The sequence below is a fragment of the Oryza glaberrima genome, chromosome 12 (genome assembly GCF_000147395.1).
Source record: "Oryza glaberrima chromosome 12, OglaRS2, whole genome shotgun sequence".
Taxonomy (NCBI): domain Eukaryota; kingdom Viridiplantae; phylum Streptophyta; class Magnoliopsida; order Poales; family Poaceae; genus Oryza; species Oryza glaberrima.
In genome coordinates this window covers 17707927-17716411 of record NC_068337.1, presented here as the reverse complement: position 1 = coordinate 17716411, position 8485 = coordinate 17707927, and the positions used below count along the sequence as shown (strand labels likewise).

Genomic DNA, 8485 nt, shown 5'->3' with positions numbered 1-8485 from the left:
GTTAGAAATGAAAAAGATTTTAATTTACTCTGAGTTTTATTCTCGCAAAGTCTAAGTTATCCACTCATATATTTTAAAAATGGAAATTTTTGGCCCTCAAAAATGAAAAAGTTTTCATCTAACTATTTTGACCCTTTTAAGTTTAGTCCTAAAATTTGGGTATGTTACAGCTGAGTGCCCTTTAAAACTTCTACATCTTGCACCTTGGACACGGGAGAGAAAGACGTGGCGGTTTCCACATTATAAAGGTTCACGTAAAAAATCCCCCATATATGGTCGAAAGGTGTACGCGTATAGGTGAATGGGTTACGCACCACCAATTACTCCTATGTCAGGAAACCACATCCATCCAATGCTCACAGGGTCATTGCACGCGAACGCGAGACGCCACGTATGTGCCCGAGGCTCGAAAACACATCGATTAGGTGCGCTACATGGTACTCGCCCACGTGTGGATCTCAGGCATAAACCCATCCATGCTACGCTCGAAAGGTTAATTTACGCGCACGAAGGATGAGTTTACGTCCACGATCCACGGGCAGGCGTGAACATATATTGGCAACTCACGATCCACGTGCGCGTACATATATGTAACTACTCCATAGGAAAGAAGCCCACGCAAATGCATGGGAAATTGTTTTATTGTTTATAAAAAGAATACTAAAAGAAGTGATTTCTCACCTATTCACCGTAAGAACCATATACTCGTAACAGATCGAGCCTACTGCTATGGATCACTGAGTCTTTCGGACGTTAACGTATCGATTTATCTACTGTGGAACGATTTTTGTAAACGTATCGGACGACTGGAATGCCGATGAGAAGGATCCTCCGCTCGCATCATATGATGATGACGATGATGATGACAAGGACGAGTACGAGGACGATGGTTCATCTGGAGACCTGCCACCGAGGAAGAAGCAGAAAAAAATACAAGTACATTGTGTTAAGTACTTTGGATGTTGAATGTATCGACTACTCCCCCAGCCCAGCCAGCTGGCACCCATCAGCCCATTAGGCCCAGCGTGCAAGCCAGGCCCAGGAGGCAGGGAAAGAGGCCGCGAGGAGGGCGCAGTCGCTCACATACGTACGGTACGACTAAGGGCCGGCGTTTCGATTTGACGTAAGCTGCGCACGGTTTACGCGTACGCGGGCATCGCGAGGTGCCCTACATGGTACTGTTGATGCAAAAAATACACACTGGCTTGAGAGATCTGCTTAACTCTAGTGCAGGTCTTAAATCTTGACTTCAGGTTCTGAGCGTGCCTGTTGGTTTGATGCTGCAACCAACAAGAAACAAGGAAACAAAACAAAGTTAAACCCATAAACGATAGCCGATCGGCTAATTGCCGATAATGTACCGTTCATAACCTAGCCGAAGTTACGTGAAGTAGATCGGCTGTGATGTATAATGTAAAAGAAAGTTAAATTTATTTGATCGGCTGTAAATATCAATGATATATAATCTATGTCTGAAAATATGTTTAACTAAGTGATTGGGATAGATCGGACAGTGTGCCGAGACAGTATAAATCACTTATGTCTAAAAGTACTTCAAAACAGAGATTATATATGTTCATAGCATAGCCGATGTTACAGATTTAACACATATCGGCTAATACTCCAATACTACTTTATACTAAGATATCAATATAAGCAAAATATATTAAACAAGGATCAATCAAGTGTTAAGATGGTCTAACAGATTAATAACAAGCTTAATATATTTTACCACAGTGAGATCTTAATATAAAGGGTAGGTTTAGTACATTAAGTAAGTAAAATAACAAACAAGATAACCAAATCAGGTAGGATCGGCTGAAACTCCGATACAATCTCTAATAGCAATCATAAAACAAGTTAGATATTATAATTCTAGATATTACTTAATAGGTCGGACCCAACCGATACAGCATTAAGCATAAGGAGAAGTATAAGATCGAAATACATCGATGAAAGCCTTTCGAGATGGTGGATATACTATATAATCTAAGTCAACGTTGATACCTAACCCTATCGGCTGCTTCCTGATAGTAAAAATTAGCCGATTCGAGGTTAGATAGCAATATTGATCTAGATTATATAGCAAATATGATAACTTGACAAATTACATAAATAAGATTAGAGTGTCATAAAGATGGAAGCACTAATCCCGAGAACGCAAGCTGCCATAGCAAGTTTACAACTCGAAAGCAAGAACTCATCGAAATAAACGCAAGTAGAAAAGGTGGCGATGCGCCAAAAGTGTTATTGAACTGATTGTTTTTTTATTACACGGGTTTGGGTTTACTTTTATACCCAAAGTACACAATATGTCCTTGTCTAACATGACTCCTAACTCTATTACAACTCAAGAAATGAACAAATCCCTTAGGCGGACTCTTACCGACACGGTCTATAAGGAAATTACATAAAATATCCTAATTAGTTGATACAATTGCCTTTTCGGACTCTATCCGCATGTGGCAATCCTCATGAAGCATATAAACTTAGTCCGACAATGATTCCAACGTCATCTTGTCGGAATCGGCTACATCGGCTTCCTTATCCGATTCGGCATCAGCTGATATAGATCGTAGCTGATTCAGACCATAACCGATGTGCACTCTGTTTTCGAGCTCGTCGAATTCCTCCAAATCCACTTTGGTTTTATCTCCATATCCGATGCATGATTTCCCAAATTTGCTCATTAACACATGCCCCCTAAGTCTGCTATATTTGTAATGTTGCGGATTTGCCAAATCATATCTCCAAGAAAACCTAGGGCTTTCCGTTCCGACCGTTACCACATCCCCTTTAAATATTAACCACTGCCTCGAAAATTTCTCATGCCGTCACTTCCATTTTCACCGCCCAAGCCACAGCTGTTCTCCACCTCACCGGCGATCCCCTCGAGCTCCTCGGCGATTGCGCAGGCGATCTCCACGCAGCAACAACCCTGACTCCGGTGATGTCGACCTCTGCCAATCCCTCTGGCGCTCCATCGGCTGAGTTCCCCGAGGTAAGTTCTTCCGACTAAAACTTTTTCTTGCAGTAGATTAGTTGCCCTTCTCATGATTTACTTTTCTTTTCCTTCTTCATTGTAGCATCTTTCCAATCAGATCGCAATCCCAAGTCTAGTTTATCCAAATTGGTACTTTCTTGGGCCAATCGGCAATCTGGATCCCACTGAGTTTATTAATGCCGAAACCAATAGGGTCCCCTTCAGATTAACCAATCCTAGCTTAAGCCATTGGGCAAGAACTTTCAAATCTTTGCCATCGGCAAATAAGAACTAGCCAGACTGGTATAATAGGATATCGACTAGCAAGCAAACTCATTGGGAAGAGCTTGGGATAGCTCAAAGCTTGACATTAACTGTAGCCGACATGGCTAAAGACGAACCCATGTTGTCAGCAGCATCCTATTTCTGGTCCAACACTATGAATGCCTTCCTTTTCAACCAAGGACCGATGACCCCCACCCTTTTAGACATAACCATGATTACCGGCTTGGATGTCACTTCATCGGCTAACCCTGTCAGTATGAACACCAAGAACAAGTTTAACTTTAAGACTAGGAGTATTGGTGGCTGGACTGGATTTATTTCCATGAACATGAGTACTGGGCCAGTAACCCCCAAGGAGCACACAGCTTTCTTGCTGACGTGGCTAGAAATATTCTTGTTTTGTTGCCCAAGCTGTGGTCCTAATACAAACTGGCAACACATAGCCGAAGCCCTAGCAGAGAAGAAGCAATTTCCCTTGGGCAAATACATGCTAGGTTATCTGTATCAAACTTTGCACATTGCATTGCCAAGCATAGCCTCAGGATCTACAATCGGCACTGGCGGCCCCTGGTGGTTGCGGCAATCTTGGCTAACTTTGCACACCATGAAAGTTGTTGGTAGACCAGCACTAACTGAAGCCGATTTCCCAAGATCTGAGCCGATCACAAATGAAGATGGCGAAGAAGTTACTACACGCCGATGCATGTCCTTTGGAGAGGCAGCATCTACTTACGCTGGATCTAAGCTATCGGCTGAACTTTTCAGTAACTGGTTTGGCAACTTCTATGAAAGATTCCCAAAATATTCCAGGGTATGGTTTGCCTATGAGAATTTTTGAGATTTTGAGCTTCCAGTCGATTTTCGGTTTGATGAGATCAACTCTGATAAGTTTGAAAAATCCAGAGAAGTCTTCTCAGCATCCATCTCCCCTTGCATACTTCCTGTCAGCATACATCAGGGTAGAAATATCCAAGTGACTTATGAATTCTATCATCCGATGAGCGAGTGCTGCAATGCAATTAGGAATGGACCAACTGCCAATCAGCTTGTTCTTCGCCGACAAGATCTAGAGTAGAGGAGAAATCACATCGGCTTTGATGATGGATCAGCTGTTAAACATACCAGGGTCCCCACTTGGCACTATCGAGAATATTGAGTTGGCCCTACTGAGAAGTGCAACCTATGACCGATGGTGGGCAGAGTGGAAGAAACATTTATTCTACCAATCGGCATCTATGTACTTGACCGACATGTTCCCTGACATGATCCCTCAAGTAAGTATTTTTGCCTTTGTCAGATTTCTTATCTGCAAACCGATGTTTCTTAATACTTAATCACTTTTTCTTATCTGCTTGCAGACCACAGAATCTTCTCCTCCTCATGTCAGTGAAAGCGGTCAGGAGATCAATTATGCTTCAGGTCTTCTTCCCAATGGTGGTGGATTGGTTCCCCCGGTTATCGGCTATAATGCCCCCTAGACATCAACTCTTCTTCACGGGCAAACTCGTGAGCCGATCCCAACCGATGTTGGCAAGAAAAGGAAGGCTAAACCATCGGCTGCCGATCCACCGGCTACAAAGAAGAAAACACCGAAGAAACAGAAAGTTGTAGCAACTGATGATCTGCCGACTGTGGATCCAGATGTTGATAAGTTCTTGGATGATGAGGCCATGGAGGAAGATGTAGATGCAGCTGCTAACGATATCAGCGAGACAAGAGAGCAAACACCACCAGCTGATGTCCCAGCTCCTCAAAGAACTCCACTAACTCCAACACATCCAGCTCGTCAACCAAGGGTATGTATCCTTTGTAGGTTTTGACTTCTTCAAATACCAACTTGCCGATTCTAACTAAGACTTAATTTGCAGAAGAAGAAAGCAGCCGGCAGGAAGAAAAAGCCAACACCAGTTCCATCGGTAACTCTTAACTCAAAATTTCCTTTAAGTCTCACTTAACCGATTTTGATCTAAATTTGTCCTTTCTTTCAGCCTTGTCGTTCTCCAACCCCTGCTCAGCATGAATCAAATGAGCACGCTCCATCGGCTGTAGGCAGTCACCATATTGAAGAAGAGGCACCAATTCCTGCCATCCCTGTAAATACTTAACCACAAAAAATCCATATCGGCTTTTCTAAAATTTCCAAACACTTAACAAATTCAACATTGTCTTTTTCAGGTTCTAGCCGATATGTTTTTTTTTAGACATAGGGAAGTTCATGGATGAAGAGGAAGATACAACCAGCAAGGCTCTGGCCCCTCTAGCCGATAATATCAAAACCACACTTATGGAAATATCAAATCGGCTAGAGAGTTCTCTAGACACCCTTGTGGTTGATTGTGGATCCATCAGAGCCAGGTTCGGCGAGATCCAAGATCAAATTCCAGATGAGTTAGCTAAAGTCCTTACTCCAGCAGTCTTCCTCGAGCAACACCGATTCAAGCTGGAGAAGGCAAGGCAAAGGATTGCCGATCGGCGGGAATGAAAGGATCTTGAAGCCACGATCCAAATCAATCAGACATCGATTACTGCAGACAAAGCTAAACTTGACGAATTGATTGCCTGGCCAAATTCCACGCAAACCAACATCGATTGGCTGGATGCTCGCATGATAGAGCTCTTGGCAGAACTAGAGCAATGCAATGCCCAAATTGCTTTGAAGAGCAAAAACTTGCCGATCTTCCCAAGGCTATTGAAGAGCAAAAGTCCAAATTGGAAGCTTCTGTCAAGCATCTGTCATAGCTAACCAAGTCCCTGAAGGTGATCCCAGGAACCGATGCAGCCGATGCCCAAATGATCGATGAAGTAGAACAAATTAGGCAAAGGGCTGTATCGGCTATCCAAAAATTTGTATCTGGATGAACAATTGCTGAAAAGTTTTTGTAATAGGGGTCTTAAACTTTTGTGATCCTTTGTAATATATTTACTTTTGTGACCTCATGTGAATTGTGTTGATCAATATCACCTTTTCCTTTGCCGATAATCAACTTTTCCTTAGCTGACAAAATTTGCTTTTTGAGTCCACACTTTGCTTTTTGAATCCACACTTTTTGTAATATGTATGCCCCTTGAATTTTACAATGTTGAACAAACATTGATAAAATTTAAAATTTTGACTAAGGGCGATATTACAAATATCGGCCATCATAGATCGGCAAAAACACAACCGATTATGATGACATAAAAAGTGCTTAAGGACGATATAACTTATATCGGCCATCACATATCGGCACAACACAACCGATTATGATAAAATAAAAAGACTAAGGGCGATATAACTTATATCGGCCATCTAAAGGCAATGTGAATACATCGGCTATCATGTATCGGCATAACTTAGCCGAATCATGAATTGATCCAAACACTTGGATAACATTTCTTCAAATATTTCCCTTTGAGAGCCTTGCCAAAAACTTCTCCATTAAGTCCTTGCTACATATACGCTCCTTTAGAAACAGATTTGTTGATTTGAAACGATCATTCCCAATTCGGCGTCCAGTTGCCGAATTTGTTATCACGAGTCCCAATTGGCAGGATCAATTTCCAAACTAACTCGCCTTCTGAAAAAGATTTTGGCACAACATTTTTGTTGTAATGACGAGCAATCCTCAACTTATCTCGTGTCACCTTTTCCAAAGCACGCAATCTTGATTGAACCAATTCTTCCGATTCATCTACCATGAGATTATGATAATCATCGGCTGTCAATTCATCTTGTAACTCAATCCTTCTTGAGCCGAAGACACTTTTCCATGTAAAACCACCTCATGCCCATAAACTACCTTGTAAGGAGGTACTTGAATCGAACCATGACAAGCCATCCGATAAACCCATAATGCTTCAGCTAATCGGTTATGCCATTGCTTTGGATAATCGACAATCTTCCTCTTAATCAACTTAATCAAACTTTTGATAGATGCCTTTGCCTGTCCATTGTCTTGTGCATAATATTGTCTTGTCCATTGTCTTGTGCATAATCCCCATGCTTTCCGCAAATTGGACAAACTCATCTGACACAAAAATAGATCCTTGATCGTTTGTTATAGTCTGAGGAACACCAAATCGGTATATGATATCCTCCTTGACAAACTGAATTGCATCCCCAGAATCAACTTTCTTCAATGGGATTGCCTCCACTTACTTTGTAAAATAATCGGTTACCACCAATATAATCTTATGTCCTTTATTCGAGGTGGATTAATTTGGCCGATCATATCAATTCCCCAACCTCTGAACGGCCATGGCTTGATGATAGGATTCATAACCGATGCTGGTGCTCTTTGAATTGCTCCAAATTTCTAACAATCTTGACACCCTTTATAATATTTGAAACAATCCTCCAACATTGTCGGCCAAAAATACCCTACTCGTCGAAGTAACCACTTCATCTTGTGAGCCGATTGATGAGTACCACATATACTTTCATGTACTTCTCCCATCATGTAGACCCCCGATTTTGGAAATCGGAAATCTTCTGTGTTTATCCGTACCAATCCCTGGATCAGTAGTTGGTACACACATACATAGTTGGATCACAACATATCACGAATGAGTTCAGTCTAAAAGAGTTAAATACTTACGTTAGGGCCAGGTAGGCCAACAACGATTAGAGAACAACAGCGGAAGACAAAATATTATAAGGGCCCGGTTAACATGCCACAGGCAGTCGACTGGGGAACGAGACCTAGAACAAGACCGCACTCCGATCATCTTGTTGGATACACAAGCGTACCGACAAGGGCTTCTCTTCAACACTCTCCTAAAAGATATATAAATAGCAAGGGTGAGTACCAACCGTACTCAGTAAGCCACCACAAGAACAATGCATATGATAGAGGTATTTTAAGGAATGGCTTCAGGTTCCTTTGCGCAAAGCAAGTTTTGCAAATCTTTTCACAAGCCTAAGACCTAGCATAGACTGAGCAAGTTTTAATACCAGTGTTCACATTAAACAACGACGGTTCTGTCCACCATCCATTGTGATCCCAAGGATAGCTTCCCGCCATTGAGTCGTCATGGTTTTCTGAGGACGTCCACCTTCCCTCCTCTCAGGAAGTGGCTCCATCAGCATAAAATTCATCATGCAATATCCCATCCTACACATGTTAAGAATTTAGAGTCTATAAACAAAATAATTTCGCAATTGGGATCAACATGTTCAAGGAATAGTGATGTCTTGCCTTGCTCAGGATAGTCCTTATTCTTGATATAATTCTTGAT

The 8485-nt window shown here is 41.9% G+C and overlaps 1 pseudogene; it reads left to right on the top strand.

Moving 5' to 3' along the window:
* Positions 1-4518: 4518 nt before the first annotated feature.
* Positions 4519-5750, top strand: LOC127756338 (uncharacterized; annotated as a pseudogene).
* The last annotated feature ends 2735 nt before the right edge of the window (positions 5751-8485 follow it).